This window comes from Dendrobates tinctorius, unplaced genomic scaffold, assembly GCF_039654945.1.
Source record: "Dendrobates tinctorius isolate UK_male_01 unplaced genomic scaffold, ASM3965494v1 ptg000037l, whole genome shotgun sequence".
In the NCBI taxonomy this organism is placed as follows: domain Eukaryota; kingdom Metazoa; phylum Chordata; class Amphibia; order Anura; family Dendrobatidae; genus Dendrobates; species Dendrobates tinctorius.
In genome coordinates this window covers 5,103,022-5,126,142 of record NW_027361705.1, presented here as the reverse complement: position 1 = coordinate 5,126,142, position 23,121 = coordinate 5,103,022, and the positions used below count along the sequence as shown (strand labels likewise).

The 23,121-nt window shown below is 44.5% G+C and overlaps 1 protein-coding gene across 6 annotated transcripts in view; it reads right to left on the bottom strand.

Annotated features, from left to right (window-relative positions):
- TUBGCP2 (tubulin gamma complex component 2) overlaps positions 1-23,121 on the bottom strand; it is a 1,139,845-nt gene that overhangs the window by 1,044,124 nt on the left and 72,600 nt on the right. The window lies entirely within an intron of this gene.

Here is a 23,121-nt window from a genome sequence, read left to right as displayed (position 1 = left end):
TGTATGTCTGGCCTGCCGCTTTTCTATTGGCCTGCCCTCTGTGTCTGTGTGATTTATTCTGTGTCCTGTGAGTAAAGTGTTGTCAGACTGGAAATACGTGGAGAAGCAGTGATCTTTTATATGCGCCCATGTAATCAAGGAATTCCAGCCAGCGTCCCTCATTCAGACTCCAGCCAAAACAGAGTGGACCTCCGGAAACACGGGGCGGTACTGAAAGAGGTACCCGAAATAAGAAGACCCCGTCACACAGGTGGCAGCCAGCGGGATATGATACCCCTTCTACAGGAGGAAAGGAATGAATGGAAAACAACTACCAGAAGTTAAAGAGGACTACATTAAAAGATCTGGTGGAAGCCTGAGGGTTGATCGCCAGCAACAAAACAAAAGCGGATTTGATAGCAGCCATCATGGAACACGACAATGCAGCACCCCCCAATGTGAACGTGGAGGAGACTGAATTCCAGAGGGAGGTAAAGAACAGACTGGCGTTCTATGGCCCGAACCCTGCAGTAGAGATCATACGAGAGGTGATGGCTGATGTGCGTACTAATCTGAAGGAAAAGATGGCCGAGCGGACCAGGATAGAGCTAGCCAAGATGGAGATGGCAGAGCGGAGAGAGGAGAGTCAGCAAGCAGGGGGAGCTCTGGCCTTCGACCAGGTACCTTCAACAGTAAGCCACAAAAAGATCCAGTATATTGCCTTCCGACAGTTGGGGGAGGCAGAGGAAGACATTGATGGCTTTCTGCAGGACTTTGAGCGGCAGTGTGCCCTTCATCAAGTAAAGCCGGAGGAACGGGTTCAGATTCTGGCCAGCAAGCTGACAGGCCGGGCAGCGGATGCCTATCGCACGGTACCTGATGAGGACTGTATGGACTATGAGCGGATCAAAGAAGTGATCTTGGCCCGGTAAGCGCTGACACCAGAGGCATACCGCCAAAAGTTCCGTGGACTTATAAAATGCGTAACCGATACCCACGCTGAATGGGCCTGTAAATTACGGCGGTCACTGCTACAGTGGGTACAAGGGAGCCAAGCAACCACTAAGGAGGACGTCCTCCAGCTCTTCTTGTTAGAACGATTCTTTAATGGACTAACCCCCGAGACACAGGAATGGCTTCGGGACAGGCGGCCAACGACTCTGGAGGAAGCCGCTCGTCTGGCCGATTAACATCATGATGCCAGGAGGCCTCAGTTGTTCGGATCAAAGATGGTTACTAGGGGCCCGCCCATGGACCTGGAGGGCCCCAAACCACCGAACATTGTAGGGGGACCAGCTAGAAACCCGGCCTACCACAGTCCCCCTGGGGCGCGATGCCACACCTGCCTTCAGCTGGGCCACCTGCAAAGACAATGTCCCAACCGGACTCAGCATACCCAGTGGCCAAAGGCGGGAACAGCTACCTTCAGCCGGGCTGCTGTACACTGCTACCAAGGCGAAGCTGACCCGGCATTAGGGGCTACGACTAACCAAGGGGTGGAAGAGATGGAGGAAGTGCTGCACGAAGTAGACCCCGTGCAGGCAGCCTGGGCAGATAATCGACAACAGCATAGACAGGTCGTGTGGGTTAATGGGAAATGTATGCAGGGACTAAGATTCCGGGACAACTTTGACCCTTGTGAAGCCTCATCTCGTCCGGGACCAAGAGAAGATGGACCAGACAGTGGCAGTCCGTGTAGCAGGGGGAGCTATACATCGACTGCCCACTGCCAGGATTCACCTGAACTGGGGAGTCGGGGATGGCCTTGTTGAGGTCGGCTTGATGGAGGATTTGCCTGCAGACGTCTTGCTGGGAAATGACTTGGGGCCCATGTTGTCTGCATTCTCGGTTGCCCCTCTGGCTGAGACATATCCTGTGACCACCCGGAGACAGGCTCGAGCTGCGGAGGCGGAATCACACTCAGAGGAGGCCCAGGTAAGACATCCCAGTCCTAGACGTATTCCCATAGCCAGACACATTTCTTGGGCCACCCCAGATGAATTTAAAAGGGAGTTACTTAAGGATCCTTCATTGGAGGGATATCCTGGAAAGGCACAGGAGGGGAGAGGGGTACTGGAAGGGGAACAGTTTGTATGGAAGCAGGGACTCCTCTACCGGATCACAGAGCAGCACCACACAGGGACGAGCTCCACTATAAAACGACAGCTGATAGTTCCCAAGATGTATAGGCAGGAGTTACTACGAATCTCTTATGACATACCCTTGGCCGGGCACTTCGGCGTCAGTCGCACCAGGCATCGTCTGACACAAAACTTCTTTTGGCCGGGGGTAACCTATGATGTTCGTCAGTACTGCCAGACCTGTGACAGTTGCCAGCGCATTGGCAAGAGAAGGGGATCGATGCAAGGCCAAATTACGCCCCCTCCCCATTGTGGAGGAACCATTTAGCCGAGTAGCGGTCGATCTGATAGGGTCGTTAGCCAAACCCAGTCCATCAGGGAAAAGGTATATATTGACAGTGGTAGATTATGCCAAACGGTATCCAGAGGCGGTTGCGTTACCTAACATACTGGCAGAGACGGTGGCGGCCGCCCTGCTCCAGGTTTTCTCACGGGTTGGATTTCCCCGGGAGATTATCTCGGACCAGGTTACCCAGTTTACAGCAGAGGTGACCAACCATCTGGGGAAGCTGTGCGGCGTGAAGTCCATTAGAAGCGCCCCGTACCACCCGCAAACCAATGGGTTGTGTGAACGCTTTAACGGGACATAAAAAAAGCTCATTGGGACTTTTACCAGGACCTACAGGGACTGGGAGAAATTCTTGCCACACCTCCTGTTTGCCTATCGGGAGGTGCCCCAAGAATCCACGGGGTTCTCCCCGTTCGAGCTGGTATACGGGAGACGGGTAAGGGGACCCCTAGACTTAGTGCTAGAACACTGGGAAGGGGAGGGCCTCATAGAAGGGGTACCTATTGAACCCTATGTGCTGGAATTCCGGGACCGTCTACAGGAGCTGACCCAGGCTGTTCGTGAGAACATGCAGGCGACCCAGCGGTGCCAGCGCGTATGGTACGATCGGAGGGCAAGCGAGCGCACCTTGGAAACAGGACAGAAGGTCCTGGTGTTAGAGCCCACGAAGCAGAACAAGTTCCAAGCTGCATGGCAGGGGCCCTACCAGGTAGTGGGGAAAATAGCCGACACAACCTATAATGTCGCCTATTGTGACGACCCCAGGGTTATCCGCATGTTCCACGTGAATATGCTGAAGCCCTACCGGGAGCGCCCTGAAGAGGTAGTGGCCATCTGTGCACCTGAAGCAGAGGATTTAGCTGGACTTCCCTTGCCGGATGTCTTAGGGGAAAGGACTCAGTCTAAAACATGGGACCAGGTACACTTGGGTGAAGACCTAGGCCCCCGGGAGAGACAGCAGGCTGAGGAGTTGTTGAGGCAGCAACAGAGGATATTTTCGGGGAGACCAGGGTACACTCGCCTGGCACAACACAAGGTTGAGACCCAGGATCAGACCCCCCTGCGACAAAACTTCTTCCGCGTCCCTGAGTTTGTACGAGAGGGGATGCGACAAGAGATACAAGAGATGTTGCGTTTAGGGGTCATTGAAGAGTCAGTCCCTGGGCATCCCCCGTAGTGTTAGTGCCCAAGAAGGAAGGGACTACACGGTTTTGTGTTGACTATCGTAAGCTCAATGAGAAAACAGTGATGGATGCATATCCCATGCCGCGTGTGGATGAGTTGTTAGACCGGCTAGCGGGGGCAAAGTATTTGACCACCTTCGATCTATGCAAAGGCTACTGGCAGATTCCCCTTAGTCCTGACGCGATTCCAAGTCGGCATTTGTCACCCCGTTCGGCTTATTCCAGTTTCTTGTTATGCCATTCGGGATGAAGAATGCCCCGGCACCCTTCCAAAGGCTGGCTGACCGGCTTCTGGATGGTCTCCAGGACTATGCTTGTGCCTACCTGGACGACATCGCCATCTGCAGTGCGACATGGGAAGAGCATCTAAATCACCTAGAGACAGTATTGGACAGGATCCACCAGGCCGGAATCACCCAGAACCCAAACAAGTGTCACGTGGGCAAAGCAGAGGTTCAGTATTTAGGGCATTGGGTGGGAAGTGGGAAACAGCGACCAGAACCAGCCAAGATTGAGGCCATAGCCAAATGGCCCACCCCACGCACTAAAACCCAGGTCATGGCGCTTCTAGGGACAGCGGGGTATTACAGGAAATTCGCTCCCAATTACAGCAGCGTAGCCAAGCCCCTCACTGATCTGACCCGTAAGAACCAACCCCGCCATGTAACCTGGACCCCAGAGAGTGAGGAAGCCTTCCACCAACTAAAGGACGCCCTCACCAATACCCCTGTATTGGCCGCACCCGATCCAACTAAACGTTTCCTGGTTCACACAGACGCTTCTATGTTTTGATTGGGGGCAGTGCTGAGCCAAGTCGGGCCGGACGGCCAAGAACACCCGGCAGCTTACCTGAGTCGGAAACTACTGCCCCGTGAAGCTATGCGGCTATCGAGAAGGAGTGCCTGGCGGTAGTATGGGCACTCAAAAAGTTGCAACCATATTTGTATGGACGACAGTTTTCCCTCCTAACGGACCATAGTCCCCTAGTCTGGCTTAATTTGGTCTCCGGAGACAACGCCAGATTGCTGCGGTGGAGTTTAGCCCTACAACCTCTGGACTTCACTTGTAATGCATGTCTGTCCTGCCGCTTTTCTATTGGCCTGCCCTCTGTATCTGTGTGATATATTCTGTGTCCTGTGAGTAAAGTGTTGTCAGACTGGAAATACGTGGAGAAGCCGTGATCTTTTATATGCGCCCATGTAACCAAGGAATTCCAGCCAGCATCCTTCATTCAGACTCCTGCCAAAGCAAAGTGGACCTCCGGAAACACAGGGAGGTACTGAAAGAGGTACCCGAGATAGGAAGACCCCGTTACACCAGTGTTTTTTCAACATTTCACGGATTTTTTCGTTGTCATTATTGTAGGCTGTAATAAAGTTAAACTGCCATTTTTCATCATCAGGTTTCAGGTGAGGCTTAGTTGTATCTATAACAGCATTTTCCCTCACAGTTTTCTCAATGCTTTTTTCCATGGTGTTTTCAAGCATTTTTTTCAAAGATTCTCCCTGGGTTTTTGCTAGATTAACCTTATAGGCTTGTTGAATTAGGGTTTTTGGATACTTTTTTTCCCGGAACCTATTGGTCAGAATTTTGCTTTGTGCTATATAATCCTGTTCTCTACTATAATTTTTCTTTATTCTTAAATATTGACTAAATGGAATATTATTCTTCCATTTAGTATAGTGTGCATTATTGTAATGTAAATATCCATTAACGTCTACTTTTTTAAATGGGTTTTTGTAACAATTTTCTTTCCCATGTGTGAGATCTCTAACTCCAAGTAGACTATTTTTTCTGCACTGATTGTGGATGTGAAGGAAATCCCCCATGTGTTTTGATTCATTTCTCCTACCATCATATGGGCTTGTTCTATGTCACCCCTCCAGATGATTATTAAGTCATCTATAAAACGTTTATACATTATTATATTGTGTTTGTATTTTTCTGAACTGAGGGGGTATAGGGACTCGCATAACCCCATAAAAAGATTTGCAAAACTTGGGGCTACCCGAGTCCCCATGGCGGTACCATGCTGCTGCAGGTACAGTAGTCCATCAAATTCAAAGACATTATGACTCAAAATGAATTCCAGACCAGCCAGAAGGAATTCCAGTTATTCCTCTGGCATTTTTCTCCAAGTAAAATTTGGTAGCTCTTATACCCAAATTATGTTCTATATTTGAATATAATGCCACTACATCTAGGGATAGGAATAGAAAATTCTCCTCCCAACTTATTCCCTCCAGGAGGCTGATTAGATGGTTAGAGTCTTTCAAATATGAGGGTAGTAGCTTGACATGCGTTTGTAGGTGTAAATCCAGATAGTGAGAGAGTTAATCCCTGATATAATGGGTCGTCCGGGTGGGTTCATGGGGTCTTTATGAATTTTGGGAAGATGGTAGAAGAAAGCCATGGCCGGTTCTTTATTAACTAGAAATTTTTTCTCTCTTTTTGTTATGATCCCTTTCTCAGATGCCTCATTCAGAAGTGAGTGATATTCTTTAGAGAAATCACTGGTGGGATCCTTTTTCAATTTTTTTATAGTATTTTCGATTAGATAGTATTTTGGCTGCCTCAGCAAGGTAATCCTTTCTATCTTGGATAACCGTGCCTCCGCCTTTATCAGCCTCTCTGATAATTATTTTGGTGTTCTCTTAAATTTTTTTAAGGCTTCTCTTTCTTTAAGGGTGATGTTATATTTAATGGTTTTTAGCTCTCTCAATGGATTTTTATATTTTTTCGTCTTTCTGGTGTCTTTTACTCATTGTTTTATCAATGGTTCCCAGTTTCCGGAAATCGTCACCTACTAAGACCCCGTGAACCCACCCGGACGACCCATTATATCAGGGATTAACTCTCTCACTAGCCATTTGTCTCACTATCTGGATTTACACCTACAAATGCATGTCAAATTACTACCCTCATATTTGAAAGACTCTAACCATCTAATCAGCCTCCTGGAGGGAATAAGTTGGGAGGAGAATTTTCTATTCCTATCCCTAGATGTAGTGGCATTATATAGAACATAATTTGGGTATAAGAGCTACCAGATTTTACCTGGAGAAAAATGGAAAAATGCCAGAGGAACAACTGGAATGCCTTCTGGCTGGTCTGGAATTCATTTTGAGTCATAATGTCTTTGAATTTGATGGACAACTGTACCTGCAGCAGCATGGTACCGCCATGGGGACTCGGGTAGCCCCAAGTTTTGCAAATCTTTTTATGGGGTTATTCGAGTCCCTATCCCCCCTCAGTTCAGAAAAATACAAAGACAATATAATAATGTATAAACGTTTTATAGATGACTTAATAATCATCTGGAGGGGTGACATAGAACAAGCCCATATGATGGTAGGAGAAATGAATCAAAACACATGGGGGATTTCCTTCACATCCACAATCAGTGCAGAAAAAATAGTCTACTTGGATTTAGAGATCTCACACATGGGAAAGAAAATTGTTACAAAAACCCATTTTAAAAAAGTAGAAGTTAATGGATATTTACATTACAATAGTGCACACTATACTATATGGAAGAATAATATTCCATTTAGTCAATATTTAAGAATAAGGAAAAAATAGTAGAGAACAGGATTATATAGCACAAAGCAAAATTCTGACCAATAGGTTCCGGGAAAAAAAGTATCCAAAAACCCTATAGCTGAGTTCACACGTTGCATTTTTTCGCGTTACCGCGGCGGTTTTAACCGCGCAATTTTCCCGCGAAAACGCGAAAAATAAGCATCCCACGCATTCCTATGGGATTCCGCAATGCTGTGCTAATGCTGCGGTTCTTACCGCGGCGGAATCACTTCGCGGTAAAAACCGCAGCATGCTCATTAATTTTGCGGAATCGCGGCGATCCCGTACCCATAGGAATGTATTGTTCTGCTTACTTTCCGCATGTGGCTGTGCACACCATGCGAAAATTAAGCAGAACAATTGCGGATGGTACCCACGGTCCGGAGGAGAGGAGACTGTCCTCCGGGCTTTGGGTAGCATATCCCTGTAAAATATAGAATTTAAAATAAAAAATATTGCTATTCTCACCTTCCGACATCCCGCGCAGCTTTCCCGCCTGTCTCCACGCTCTCGTTCCCTGTAATCCTTTGCGAAAATGCCCGCGATGGCGTCTGTTCTTGCGGGATCGCGAAGTCTCGCGGTCATTCGCGCAACGTCATCGCGAATCACCGCAAGACGTCATGATCCCGCGAGAACGTACGTCATCGCGGGCATTTTCGCAAAGGATTACTGGGAACGGCTGCGCGGGACGTCGGAAGGTAAGAATAACACCATTTTTTTTTACATTTTATCTTTTACTACTCATGCTGCATAGGCGGCCTCAGTAGTAAAAAGTTGGTCACACTTGTCAAACACTGTGTTTGCCGAGTGAGACCAACCTGTCAATCAGTTCTCCAAGCGATGCTACAGATCACTTGGAAAACGCTAGCATTTTGCAAGCTAATTACGCTTGCAAAATGCTAGTTTTTCTGCGGGAAAATCGCGGGAATTTAAAATGCGATTTTCCTGCGGAATGGAATTCCGGAATTCTCGCGGTAATATCCGCAAGAGTTCCGCTACGTGTGAACTTAGCCTAATACAACAAGCCTATAAGGTTAATCTAGCAAAAACCCAGGGAGAATGTTTGAAAAAATGCTTGAAAACACCATGGAAAAAAGCATTGAGAAAACTGTAAAATGCTGTTATAGATACAACTAAAGCTCACCTGAAACCTGATAATGAAAAATGGCAGTTTAACTTTATCACAGCCTACAATAAAGACAACGAAAAAATACGTGAAATTTTGAAAAAACACTGGTATGTCCTGAAACAAGACCCTGTGCTACGAAATGTATTACCACAAGCCCTGAACATTACATTTAGAAGGGGAAAAACAATAAGGAATATGGTAGCTCCCAGCCGACTGAAAAGCTCTTCAAAAAAACAAAATTCCTCAAAAAACTTTACAAAAATCCATGGAATCATACACCAAAAGAATGTTAATAAAATTGGGGTATATAAATGCAAGCAGAAAAAATGTCAGTGTTGCTATAATATAGCAGACAAACAACAACAGTCTCCTACAGTACAGGTGAAATATTTCAAATAGAACAATTTCTGACATGTACGAGCGACTTTGTAATATATGTCATCAATTGTGACTGTGGCCTCCAATATGTGGGGAGGGCCACACAAATGGTCCAAACCCGATTGAATGGCCACAGGCACAATGCCAAAGTCGGTCTCCTTACACACAGTCTATCAAGACACCTCCTGCTAACACATAAAAAAGAATTTAATGTGACCCTGACACCGGTTGAACAGATTCCTGGAGATGTTTCGAACAGGATACAACAGTTAATTAACCCCTTCACCCCCAAGGGTGGTTTGCACGTTCATGACCGGGCCAATTTTTACAATTCTGACCACTGTACCTTTATGAGGTCATAACTCTGGAACGCTTCCATGGATCCCGGTGATTCTGACACTGTTTTCTCGTGACATATTGTACTTCATGTTAGTGGTAAAATTTGATTAAAATAACTTGCGTTTATTTGTGAGAAAAACGGAAATTTGGCGAAAATTTTGAAAATTTCGCAATTTTCCAACTTTGAATTTTTATGCCCTTAAATCACAGAGATACGGCACACAAAAAACTTGATAACTAACATTTCCCACATGTTTACTTTACATCAGCACAATTTTGGAACCAACATTTTTTTTTGTTAGGAAGTTATAAGGGTTAAAAGTTGACCAGCGATTTCTCATTTTTACAACACCATTTTATGTTTAGGACCACATCACATTTGAAGCCACTTTGAGGGGCTATATGATAGAAAATACCCAAAAGTGGCACCATTCTAAAAACTGCACCCCTTAAGGTGCTCAAAACCACATTCAAGAAGTTTATTAACCCTTTAGGTGCGTCACAGGAATTTTTTTGAATATTTAAAAAAAATGAACATTAACTTTTTTTCATAAAAAAAATACTTCAGGTTCAATTTTTTTTATTTTACCAAGGGTAACAGGAGAAATTGGACTGCAAAAGTTATTGTGCAATTTGTCCTGAGTACGCTGATACCTGATATGTGGGGGGGAACGACTGTTTCGGCGCATGGCAGAGCTCAGAATGGAAGGAGCGCAGTTTGACTTTTTCAATGCAAAATTGGCTGGAATTCAGATTGGACGCCATGTCACGTTTGGAGAATCCCTGATGTACCTAATCAGTGGAAACCCCCTACAAGTGACCCCATTTTGGAAGCTAGACCCCCCAAGGAACTTATCTAGATATGTGGTGAGAACTTTGAACCCACAAGGGCTTTACAGAAGTTTATAACGTACAGCGGTACAATTAAAAACTCATTTTTTCCACAAAAATGATCTTTTCACCCCAATTTTTATTTTCCCAAGGGTAACAGGACCCTAAAAGTTATTGTGCAATTTGTCCTGAGTACGCTGATACCCCACATGTGGGGGTAAACCACTATTTGGGCGCATGGCAGAGCTCGGAAAGGAAGCAGCGCCATTTGACTTTTTTGGCTGGAATTGAGATCGGACACCATGTCGCGATTGGAAAACCCCTGATGTACCAAAACAGTGGAAACCCCCCACAAATGACACCATTTTGGAAACTAGACCCCCTAAGGAACTTATCTAGATGTGTGGTGAGAACTTTGAACCCCCAAGGGCTTCACAGAAGTTTATAACGCCCAGGCGTGAAAATAAAAAATTCGTATTTTTTCCACAAACATGATCTTTTAGTCACCATTTTTTTTATTTTCCCAAGGGTACCAGGAGAAATTGGACCCCAAAAGTTGTTGTCCAATTTGTCCTGAGTATGCTGATACCCCATATGTGGGAGAAAACTACTGTATGGGCACACGTCGGGGCTCGGAAGGGAAGTAGTGACGTTTTGGAATGCAGACTTTGAAGGAATGGTCTGCGGGTGTCATGTTGCGTTTGAAGAGCCCCTAATGTACCTCAACAGTGGAAACCCCCCACAAATGACCCCATTTTGAAAACTAGACCCCCTAAGGAACTTATCTAGATGTGTGGTGAGCACTTTGAACCCCCAAGTGCTTTACAGAAGTTTTTAACACTCGGACGTGAAAATAAAAAAAATCATTTTTTTCCAGAAAAATGATATTTTTGCCCCAATTTTTTATTTTCCTAAGGGTAACAGGAGAAATTGGACCCCAAAAATTGTTTTGCAATTTGTCCTGAGTAGGCTGATATCCTACATGTGGGGGTAAAACACTGTTTGAGCGCATGGCAGAGCTTGGAAGGGAAGGAGCACCATTTGACTTTTTCAACTCAGAATTGGCTGGAATTGAGATCAGACGCCATGTTGCATTTGGAGAGCCCCTGATGTGCCCAAACAATGGAAACCCCCAATTCTAACTCCAACCCGAACCCCAACACACCCCTAACCCTAATCTCAGCCCTAACCCTAACGGAAAAATGGAAATAAATACATTTTTTTTATTTTATTATTTTTCCCTAACTAAGGGGGTGACAACGGGGGGTTTGATTTACTATTTATGGTGGTTTTAAAGCGTGCTCAGTCCAGAAACAAATAATGCTAATAAAGTCAATGCAAGAAAGCGGGCGGCACCGCTATTACCGTACTGAGATCCGTGGCTGGCAGCAGGCGGAGAGCTCACATCCAGGATTCCTGGGTGCTTGACCTCATAGCAAAACGATAGTGGTATCCAAGAGAAAAAGGTCGCACTCTGCGGGATAATGATGAATGTTTATTGACACTGAATTACATGTCACATCGGGGATGTGAAGGAGAGTGTGTCAAATGGCTGACTACGGCCGTTTCACGCTACTCGAGCGCTTCCACGGGTCAAAGTGCAGGAGGAAATGACGGATACTTATGCACACCAGTCAATCCTCCTGCCAGCCACTATAAAACTAACAAGTGAAACAAATAAGTGTTAAGTGCAGACATATAAAAACACATGCAATTTACCGCCTCAGCGGGAACAATTCCTTTACATGTAAAATTACAAAGATTACAAGGAACAATAAATCATTGTCAGCATTACTAAATAACCCCTATTGTTACATTAACTCTTCTGGATAATCTATTCCGAAATAACTGCTAGATCAGTAGCAAGTATATGCTTCCATTAAATATAATGTAATCATAATATATTGCAATTATGCCGTAACTCCAGCCACCAGAATAAAAATCACTGACACCTATCTTTTGGCCATTTATATTATAATGATGTCCTAGAAAAACTGTATTATCCCGATTAAATCGGATTAAAACAAATTTTACCATATAATACAAAATTAAGCAAATAAAAAACTACCCAAATTTATGTATATTTTTTATCAAGCAAAATACTATGCCTAATGTCATCAATTTATATGCCTCCTAGACATGATTCTTATATTATAACCTCATGATGTTACGCAAAATACATCTATGTGAATCAGTTATCATAAAAAAATGGCCATGTCTACTTTATCATTGAAACCTACGGGACCCGTCGCCCGTGTATCCATGATCCATTTCGATTCCCGCTGCAATAATAATTTATGCAAGTTCCCCCCTTGTGGGGGTAACATCACTTTTTCAATACCCGCAAAAGTAAGGACACCCGGATCCATCCCATGTACAGTCCTGACATGGTCAATAAGACGTGGCACTCCTTTTCCAGATTTTATCGACTTAAAGTGCTCCCGAAATCGAACATAAAGCGGGCGTATTGTCTTTCCTATATAAAAAAACCGACATGTACAGAAGATAACATAAACCACATGATCAGTCTTGCATGTAATTAAACTGGACACTGTGTGTCTAACTGCACCCATTTGCAGTGTACGATCAGTACAATGATACCTGCAATAGGGACATTGTCCACATTTATAATTACCTTTAGGTATTCCTTGATTTAACCATGTGTCACGTTGAGTTATTAAACGATTCTGGACCAAAACGTCCCTGATCCTTGTACTGCGTCTATTAGAAATCAATGGTCCTCTAGACACTATATCAATCAACTCCCTATCTTGTTCCAAAACATGCCAATGTTTCCTTATTACGGATCCAATTTGTCTATCCATCGGGCCATAACGGAAACAGAAGGTGAATCTTTTTTCTTTCTTACTTTCTTTACTCTGTTGATTTACTATACATCTCCTATTGTCATCCCATTGTGATTTCACTTTTTGAAGTGTAGTATCTAATAAATGGTCAGGGTACCCTCGTTGTCTCAATCTCTCATGCAATTCTCTGGATTGTCGTTCCCGACCCTCGACTGTATTATTGACACGAAATATTCGCAAAAATTGACTATATGGTAGTGAATTGACAGTATGTGTGGGGTGATAACTGTCAAACCGCAATACGGAGTTGGTAGCTATAGGTTTCCTAAAAGCCGATGTACATATAGTATCATCCTTGATCTCCAAAAGGACATCAAGAAACTCCAATTTGGCACCTCCAAAATTATATGTAAATACCATGTTCATGTGGTTCATATCATTTAAATAGTGTCTAGAGGACCATTGATTTCTAATAGACGCAGTACAAGGATCAGGGACGTTTTAGTCCAGAATCGTTTAATAACTCTACGTGACACATGGTTAAATCAAGGAATACCTAAAGGTAATTATAAATGTGGACAATGTCCCTATTGCAGGTATCATTGTACTGATCGTACACTGCAAATGGGTGCAGTTAAACACACAGTGTCCAGTTTAATTACATGCAAGACTGATCATGTGGTTTATGTTATCTTCTGTACATGTCGGTTTTTTTTATATAGGAAAGACAATACGCCCGCTTTATGTTCGATTTCGGGAGCACTTTAAGTCGATAAAATCTGGAAAAGGAGTGCCACGTCTTATTGACCATGTCAGGACTGTACATGGGATGGATCCGGGTGTCCTTACTTTTGCGGGTATTGAAAAATTGATGTTACCCCCACAAGGGGGGAACTTGCATAAATTATTATTGCAGCGGGAATCGAAATGGATCATGGATACACGGGCGACGGGTCTCGTAGGTTTCAATGATAAAGTAGACATGGCCATTTTTTTATGATAACTGATTCACATAGATGTATTTTGCGTAACATCATGAGGTTATAATATAAGAATCATGTCTAAGAGGCATATAAATTGATGACATTAGGCATAGTATTTTGCTTGATAAAAAATATACATAAATTTGGGTAGTTTTTTATTTGCTTAATTTTGTATTATATGGTAAAATTTGTTTTAATCCGATTTAATCGGGATAATACAGTTTTTCTAGGACATCATTATAATATAAATGGCCAAAAGATAGGTGTCAGTGATTTTTATTCTGGTGGCTGGAGTTACGGCATAATTGCAATATATTATGATTACATTATATTTAATGGAAGCATATACTTGCTACTGATCTAGCAGTTATTTCGGAATAGATTATCCAGAAGAGTTAATGTAACAATAGGGGTTATTTAGTAATGCTGACAATGATTTATTGTTCCTTGTAATCTTTGCAATTTTACATGTAAAGGAATTGTTCCCGCTGAGGCGGTAAATTGCATGTGTTTTTATATGTCTGCACTTAACACTTATTTGTTTCACTTGTTAGTTTTATAGTGGCTGGCAGGAGGAGTGACTGGTGTGCATAAATATCCATCATTTCCTCCTGCACTTTGACCCGTGGAAGCGCTCGAGTAGCGTGAAACGGCCATAGTCAGCCATTTGACACACTCTCCTTCACATCCCCGACGTGACATGCAATTCAGTGTCAATAAACATTCATCATTACCCCGCAGAGTGCGACCTTTTTCTCTTGGATACCACTAACTAATGGGACAGTTTTATAAGGCGAGTCGTTACGGACGCGGCGATACCTAATATGTGTACTTTTATTGTTTTTTGTTTTTTTTTTATTTCCAAAAAATGGATTTATTGGGGGAATATTTTTTTTTTTTTTTCTAATTTATTTGGCGATTTTTTTTAAATTATTTTAACACTTTTTTTTTTTTTTTAACTTTATTAAATAGTCCCAGGTGGGACATCACTGTCCTGTGACTGATCGCTGATCTGTCACATCACAGATCACTGTGACAGATCAGCAATCTGTCACAGGCAGTGCAGAAGGCTTCCTCATGCCTGCGCTTTGCAGGCACTGAGGAAGCCAGCTTCCTGCAGGCCCCCCGAAGGCCCCCGTCACCATCTTGGATTCAGGGTCCTGCAGGAAAGGAGCCCCCCGCAGCAGCGCTGCACATTGCGCTGCCGTGGGGGGCTCAGGGAAGCACGGAGGGAGCCCCCTCCCTGCCGATGCTTCCCTTTAACCCCCGGTACACCACGATCATGTTTGATCGCGGTGTGCAAAGGGTTAACGTGTCGGGGGAGGTCCGTGACCGCCCCTGACACATTGTGCTGGGTGTCAGCTGTGATAATCAGCTGACACCCAGCCGCGATCAGCGGCGCTCACCACGTGGGCGCGGCAGATCGATGAGACGTACTATTCCGTCCATGGGTATAGGGGCCCAGGTCCCATGGACGGGATAGTACGTCGGATGGCAGGAAGGGGTTAAGAAAGAGGCCTTCTGGATATACAGATTGAGGACTCAGTATCCAGATGGCCTCAATGATAAGCTAGAAATTATATAGTACTGTTGTCTTAAGTCTAAAAAGATTCTTTGATATATTCACTACTGGTTTCTTGTTGGTTCGCTTTGAATCCCCCTTAAGAATGTGATCATATGCCATTTCTGATGAGATGTTTCCTCTAGTATATAATAATGATTTGTGTGGAAGACAAATATCCCCGGCTAGAAATCAATGGCTAAAAACCCCATTGAAAGAAACTAAGCACCCAGAGATGATACATGTGGGTGGCTCTGTAGAGTAAATATGTAAGTGCGATAATGATATAGGGAATATGAATGCATGAGTTCTAGTCCCGAAATACTATTTAATCTGATGGTCCCTAGTGATGAAACTAATAAAATGAAATTATCTACGGGTTGGAAAAAAGGGAAGGAAGAGGGAGGAAAAGGAAAGGGAGAAAAAAAAAAAAAAGAAAAAAAAAATTTTTTTTGTTTATTTTTTATTGGATTCCAAGCAATATAGATTTCACCTACAACTAGCCTCCCAACAATTTGGAGAGGTTTGCATGTGTTTTTAATCAATGATAATTGATTGAAGGGTGGAACCTTGATTTTTTTTTTACCCCCTATATAAAGATATATATGAATTTACCTGATCAAGGCTAATTTTATGTATAGCCGAAACGCGTTGCGTTTTTATGTCTAATAATAAACTGGATATTCCTTTAAATATTCGGAGTAATTAATGAATCAGCCAGAAGCGCTCCTTGACAAACTGGAAATCCTTTTCTGCGATAGGATATGGGTTGAACTAGATGGACTTAAAGTCTTCCTTCAACCCTAATTACTATGTTACTATATTATTCTGTAATGCTGTAGATAAGCCCCCGATGAAACCTGAAAGATAAGAAAAACAAGTTAGATTATACTCACCGGGGGCGGTGGGTGTCGCGGTCCGGTGCATCCCATCTTCATAGGATGCCGTCCTCCTCCTTGCTTCTCCCTCGGCTCCTGCGCACACGTACTTTCTCTGCTCTGTTGAGGTCAAAGTAAATTACTGCAGTGCTCAGGCGGCGGGAAAAGTCAGAGAGCTCCGGCGCCTGCGCATTGCAGTACTCTTCTCTGCCCTCAATAGGGCAGTGTAAATACGCCTGCGCAGGAACCGAGGGAGAAGCAAGGAGGAGGACATCATCGTATGAAGATGGGAGGCGCCGGATCGGACGGCAACACCAATCAGACTGGACGCCGGGGTGTGTATAATCTCTTTTTTCTTATGTTTCAGGTTAGGCCTCTTTCACACTTCCGTTTTTTACAATCAGTCAAAATCCGCCAGGTTTTGAAAAAAACGGATCCGCAATTTTTTTTTGAGGATCCGTTTTTTTCCCCATTGACTTTCATTATTGGCGGATTTTGACGGATTGCCGTCCGTTACATCCATTTTTGTGAGGATCCGCCATAATGTTGCTGTCCGTCAACATCCTGAAAGATTTCCAAACGGAGCTTGCAACGTTTTTTTGCCCGGCGGATCCTCCAGACACTGAATTAACCCCAAATTCTGTCTGGGTGCCAGACAAAATCTCTCTCTCTGTGTCTCTCCCCGCCAGCGGTTCCTTTAAATTTCCTCATTTTGCGGATCCGTCAAAAAACGGATCCTGTGCCATCAGTTAAGAACGGATCCGCTTGGCCGCCTTTTTGGCAGATTTTAACTTACACAAAAAACTGAAGTGTGAAAGAGGCCTTACATCACGGGCTTATCTACAGCGTTAAAGAATGCTGTAGCTAAGCCCCTGATGGTGATGCCGGCAGCTGATAGGGGAAAAATGGGGTGACAGATTCCCTTTAATCTCACTTCAGTAATGGATTCACAGTAACACAGATCAGTACTGCTTTATATCCTCCATTCAACTGTTGCACATCCTCCATGCAGCTGCTGTATATCCTCCATGGGGCTGCTGTATATCTTCTATGCAGCTGCTGCTTCTGTCTGTTTGCTACAGAGAATGCGCAATAATCTGTGCTACCGTAAATAAAGGAGATATCAAAACAAGTGCTCATATGGCGTGGTCAATAGATAAGAATTTATGACTCTTGAAAGAGGGGAGGAAAACAATAAAAATGGTCTGTCTCAAAGGGCATAAATTCCAAACAAGAAATCCACACATCTCGTGAACAAAATACTGGAGTCTGAACTGAGAAATTAAGTTCATGTGTATGCACAATGTAAGTGCATATTAACACATGACCATTAACCAGAGAAAACAAAAAGCAAAAAACACAAATATCCTAAAATAAAAAATAAATTGCAAATAATGCATAAAGGTAATAATGATAATAAGGGTACTGAGTAAAAATAATTTTGATCAAAATAATGTACAAGCCATCCCGCCACGTCAAGGATGGCCTATGCCATCACTGACCCGTCGAAGTGCTAGTAAGCACGAAACAGCCGTCGTCAGACATTGCTCACTCCTCTCTCCAGCCTCCCGGCCATGAAGTTTTAGGCTGTGTGCCCACGATGCGTTTTGTTAAGCGTTTCCGCAGCGTTTGAGCCGGCTCAGACGCTGCAGAAACGCTTAAAAGATGCATCAAATTAATTAGCATGCGTTTTTGGCTTTTTGTGCCAATGCATGCGTTTTTAACCGCTCAGGAATCGCTTAGCGGCTAAAAACGCAGCATGCTCATTAATTCCCGCATTGCTGAGCGTTTTTAGCCATCCCCAATGATCCCAGAAATCGCGTGTCAAAAATCGCGTCAAAAACCGCGCAAAAAACGCGCGGAAAAAGACGCGCGATTTCTGGGAAGGGGATCCTTTTCCTGAGCGTTTAAAAATGCTAGCGTGGGCACATAGCCTTAATGTGGATTGCTAAATAAAGTGGACTTTTTCACCTCGATCGGTGAGTGCTATGCTATTCTTTGCTCTCAAAATATATATATATATATATATATATATATATATATATATATATATATATATATATATATATATATATATATATATATATATACACATACATACATACATATATACATACACACATACACACACAGTCATATGTTAAAGTTTGGGCACCCCTATTAATGTTAACCTTTTTTCTTTATAATAATTTTGGTTTTTGCAACAGCTATTTCAGTTTCATATATCTAATAACTGATGGACTCAGTTATATTTCTGGATTCAAATGAGGTTTATTGTACTAACAGAAAATGTGCAATCTGCATTAAACAAAATATGACCGGTGCAAAAGTATGGGCACCCTTATCATTTTCTTGATTTGAACACTCCTAACTACTTTTTACTGACTTCCTGAAGCACTAAATTGGTTTTGTAACCTCACTGAGCTTTGAACTTCATAGCCAGGTGTATCAAATCATGAGAAAAGGTATTTAAGGTGGCCACTTGCAAGTAGTTCTCCTATTTGATTCTCCTATGAAGAGTGGCATCATGGGCTCCTCAAAACAACTCTCAAATGATCTGAAAAGTCTTAGTTACTCACCGGTTAACGGTATTTTTCGGAGTCCATGACAGCACCACCTGAGAGAGGGGATCCGCCCTTTAGGAACAGGAAACCTACAGATACAAAAGGATGGCACCTCTCCCATGCATCAGTTGGATTACAGAGCACAAGAGGACTTCCAAGGTTAATGCATGATTTATGTACAGTATTCTTTACAATTATAAACTTTTACCACCAGTGAGCATACACAAGAAATAGACGTGCACACCCCAATCAAACTAAAAGGGAGGGAATATACGGGTGCTGTCATGGACTCCGAAAAATACCGTTAACCGGTGAGTAACTAAGACTTTATTCGGTCGTCCATGACAGCACCACCTGAGAGATTTACAGAGAGTAATATCAGCTTTAGGGAGGGACTACAGCCTGCAGCACCCTTATACCAAAAGAGAGGTCTGTGGAAGCACCCAGGTCTAGCCTATAATGACTATAAAAGGTGCTCGGAGAGGACCAAGTAGCCGCCTTACAAATCTGGTCAATGGAGACTTCTGATCTTTCGGCCCATGAGGTCGCCATGGCTCTGGTGGAATGCGCCCTCAGCTTCCCGGGTGGCGACCTGCCCTTTGAGGTGTATGCTATTGAAATCGCCTCTCTAATCCATCTGGCTAGTGTATTTTTTGATGCTCTACAACCTTTCCTGGGGCCTTGATGAGAGATAAATAGGACATTATCTTTCTTCCAGGGATCGGTGACTGTCAGATATTCTATGAGGCCTCTCCTGACATCCAGGGTGTGTAGTTTCTTTTCCTTCTCGTTAGTTGGATTAGGGAGGAAGGATGGAAGAACTATTTCCTGTGTCCTATGGAAACTAGAAACTACCTTCGGCAAGTACGCTGGATCAGGTCTAAGTATTACCCTATCCTCTTTGAACTGTAAATAAGGAGGACACCTAGATAAAGCCTGGATATCGCTTATTCTGCGGGCTGATGTTAGAGCTACCAGGAAGGCTACCTTGAGGGACAGGTTTTTTAGGGAAGCCGACGAGATAGGTTCGAATGGGGTCTCTGTCATAGCAGTGAGGACTAGGTTCAAGTCCCACGGCATGAACCTATCCTTCATTATTGGCCTGGATCTACCTGCCGCCTTAATGAACCTGCTTACCCAATAATTACCAGCGATGTTACAGCTAAACAGAGCCCCCAAGGCTGACACTTGTACTTTAAGGGTACTGGTAGAGAGCCCCATGTCCAGACCTTTTTGTAGGAACTCTAATATCTGCATTATAGGCGCTGAATCCCCAGCGACTACTCCTGAGTTTTGAAGGAATTTCTTCCAAATTCTGACATAAATTTTTGTGGTAATGATTTTTCTACTCTTAAGTAGGGTGTTAATTAGGTCTGCGGAGAAGCCCTTCTCTTCTAATAATGACCGTTCAAACTCCACGCCGTCAGATGAAGGCCAGCCACCTGAGGATGGAAGACTGGGCCCTGGGACAGGAGATCCGGGATGTCCGGCAGAACCCAAGGATCGGACACCGACATGGTCCTGAGGCATGAGAACCATGCTCTCCTGGGCCAAAATGGAGCGATGACTATAACCCTCGCTCTGTCTTTCCTGATTTTCCTCATCACCAGGGGTAGAAGAGATAGGGGAGGGAAGGCGTAGGCTAGTTTGAAGTCCCACTTTATCAGGAAGGCATCTACCGCCAGAGGATTCTCTCTGGGATTTAGGGAGCAGAATTGTTTCAATTGCCTGTTGTCTCTGGTGGCGAAGAGGTCTACATCTGGATATCCCCACTTTTGAACAATCAGATTGAATATGGAGGTGTTTAGGGACAATTCCCCTTGCTTTAGCTGATTGCGGCTTAAAAAGTCTGCCGTGATGTTGTCTCTTCCTTTTATATGCAACGCTGTTAAAGATAGAAAGTATTGTTCTGCTAGATGGAACAACCGCTCTGCTACAATTATCAGGGGTCTGGAACGGGTCCCGCCTTGGTGATTGATATATGCTACGGCCACCTGATTGTCGGAGAACACTCGCACGTGATGGCCCTGTAGATACACAAGGAGCTTTTTAGCCGCCTGTTCTACTGCTGTCAATTCTTTTAGGTTAGATGACATTCCTAACTGATCATGTTGCCATTGGTCCTGGACTAATATTTCACCCATATGAGCTCCCCAACCGTAAGGACTAGCATCCGTGGTGACTATGCGGGTTACGTTATACTCCCAGGGCACCCCTTTAGACAAGTTATCCTTGTCTAACCACCACTCTAGGGACTCCCTTGTGTTACGGGACAAGGTTAGCTGACCCTCCAAGTAACCCCCAAGGACTTTTTGATGTAATAAGACCTCGCTCTGTAGTTTCCTTGCATGAAACTGGGCCCACTGGACTGCCGGGATACAGGCCGAAAGAGAGCCTAGAAGGGACATGGCTTTCCTGAGGGACATGGTGGGGTTATTGGAGGCGTTCAGGATCTGATAATGGAGGCGAACAAGCTTCTCCGGAGGCAGACGGCATTCCTCTTTTTCAGAATCCAGGGTTAGGCCCAAGAATTGTTGGACTTTCATTGGTTGCAACCGAGACTTTTTGACGTTCAGCAACCATCCTAACCGTTCTAGGGCGGACATTGCCTTTTGTAGCTGTTGTAAACAATGATTCGCCGTTTTACCTACAATAAGAAAATCGTCCAGGTAGGGGATCACCAGAATGTTCGATTCACGTAGATGGGCCATGACCTCCGCTATTACTTTAGTAAACACTCGGGGAGCGAATGCCACTCCAAAGGGGAGGGCCGCATATTGGAAATGTCGAATTGACCCATCCAACTGAACCGCCACTCTGAGAAACCGCTGATGGCCTGCATGGATGGGTATATGGTAGTATGCGTCTTTTAGATCTAACACCACCATAAAGCAGTTTTGGAACAGCAATTTTATTGCAGATTTAATTGTTTCCATTTTAAAAGGACGTATGACCAAAAACTTGTTGAGGGCCTTAAGGTTTATTATTGTCCTAAAGGAGCTGTCTGGTTTGCGGACCAGGAACAGAGGGGAGTAGAATCCCTTCCCCCATTCTCCCTCTGGAACCTCTATCAGGACTTTCTTGGCGCACAGGTCATGAACCTCGGCCTCCAGGGCAGCTTGTTCTGAAGCAGACGACCTGAGTGGGGTGATTTTAAATTGATCAAGGGGAACCCTAGAAAACTCTAGTCGTAGTCCCACGGCTATTATCCCCAATATCCAGCTGCTATTAGAGATCAGAGACCAGGATGGGTAGAAGGCAGCTAGTCTCCCTCCTACCGGGGTAACTAGTCATTGGGGCGGCTTTTTCGTATCTCGAGCTGGACCTTCCTGGCGCCCCCCTCCAAACATGAATCCTGTACCTTTCCTTTTTTCTCCTCCCATCTGCCCTGATCTCTGGACGGCCTTCTCCGGAAAAAACCTTTTCTGGTAAAGGGACGTCTGTACGAGGGGTTCGGGAGACTGGGAAATTTCTTTTTGTCATCTCCAGCTTTCTCTAACAATTCGTCCAAGACGGGGCCGAATAGGTACTCCCCCTCGCAGGGAATGGAACAGAGACGGGACCGGGCTTGAATATCTCCTGGCCAACATTTTAACCAGAGCGCTCTTCGTGCTGCAAAAGATAGACCCGTGGCTTTAGCCGCCATTCTTGCAGAGTCTGCAGAAGCATCGGCTAAAAACGCCGCGGCATTCTGAATGATCGGCAAACTTTTCCGAATAGATGATCTTGAAGCTTCGTCTTTTAGCTCGGAATCCAGCTGATCTAGCCAGACCATCATCGATCTGGTTGTACAGGTGGCAGCTACCGCTGGTCTTAACGCGCCTGCTGACATCTCCCATGTCCCTTTAAGAAAAGAATCCGCTTTTTTATCTAGCGGATCTTTCAAGGAGGCCATATCGTCAAATGGTATGGCGGATTTTTTAGATGCTTTGGCTACTGCTGCGTCTAGTTTCGGGGCTTTATCCCATCTGTTTACTACCGGGTTATCAAAGGGGTATCTCCGCTTAAAGGCTGGTGGCATGGAGCCCCTTTTTTCCGGTCTCTTCCATTCTCTGTCAATTAGGTTCTGAACCTTATCGTTTAATGGAAAAGCTCTGCGTTTTTTGGGGTCTAGACCCCCGAACATTATGTCCTGTGCTGAGAGTTCCCGTTTTTTGTCCGCTACCCCCATGGTGGACCGTATTGCTTTCACTAATCTGTCCATCTGGTCTAAGGGGAAGCAGAACAGGCTAGAGTCTTCATCCGAGGAAGACGACGAGGAGGCCGAGGAGTCCGAGGAATTATCGCCTTTCCTAGGGGCGACTGAGGTCTCCGAGCCTGAACCACTAGCCTCTCTTCTCCTAGAAGGTTCTCTTTGAGGTAAGACTTTCATTTCTGCCCTGATCATCTCTCTCAGGTTCGAAGTGAAGTCAGGTGTCTCTTCCGCTACCTGCATAAACGGGGGGAGAGTATAAGGGCCTGACAATCTACCCCTGG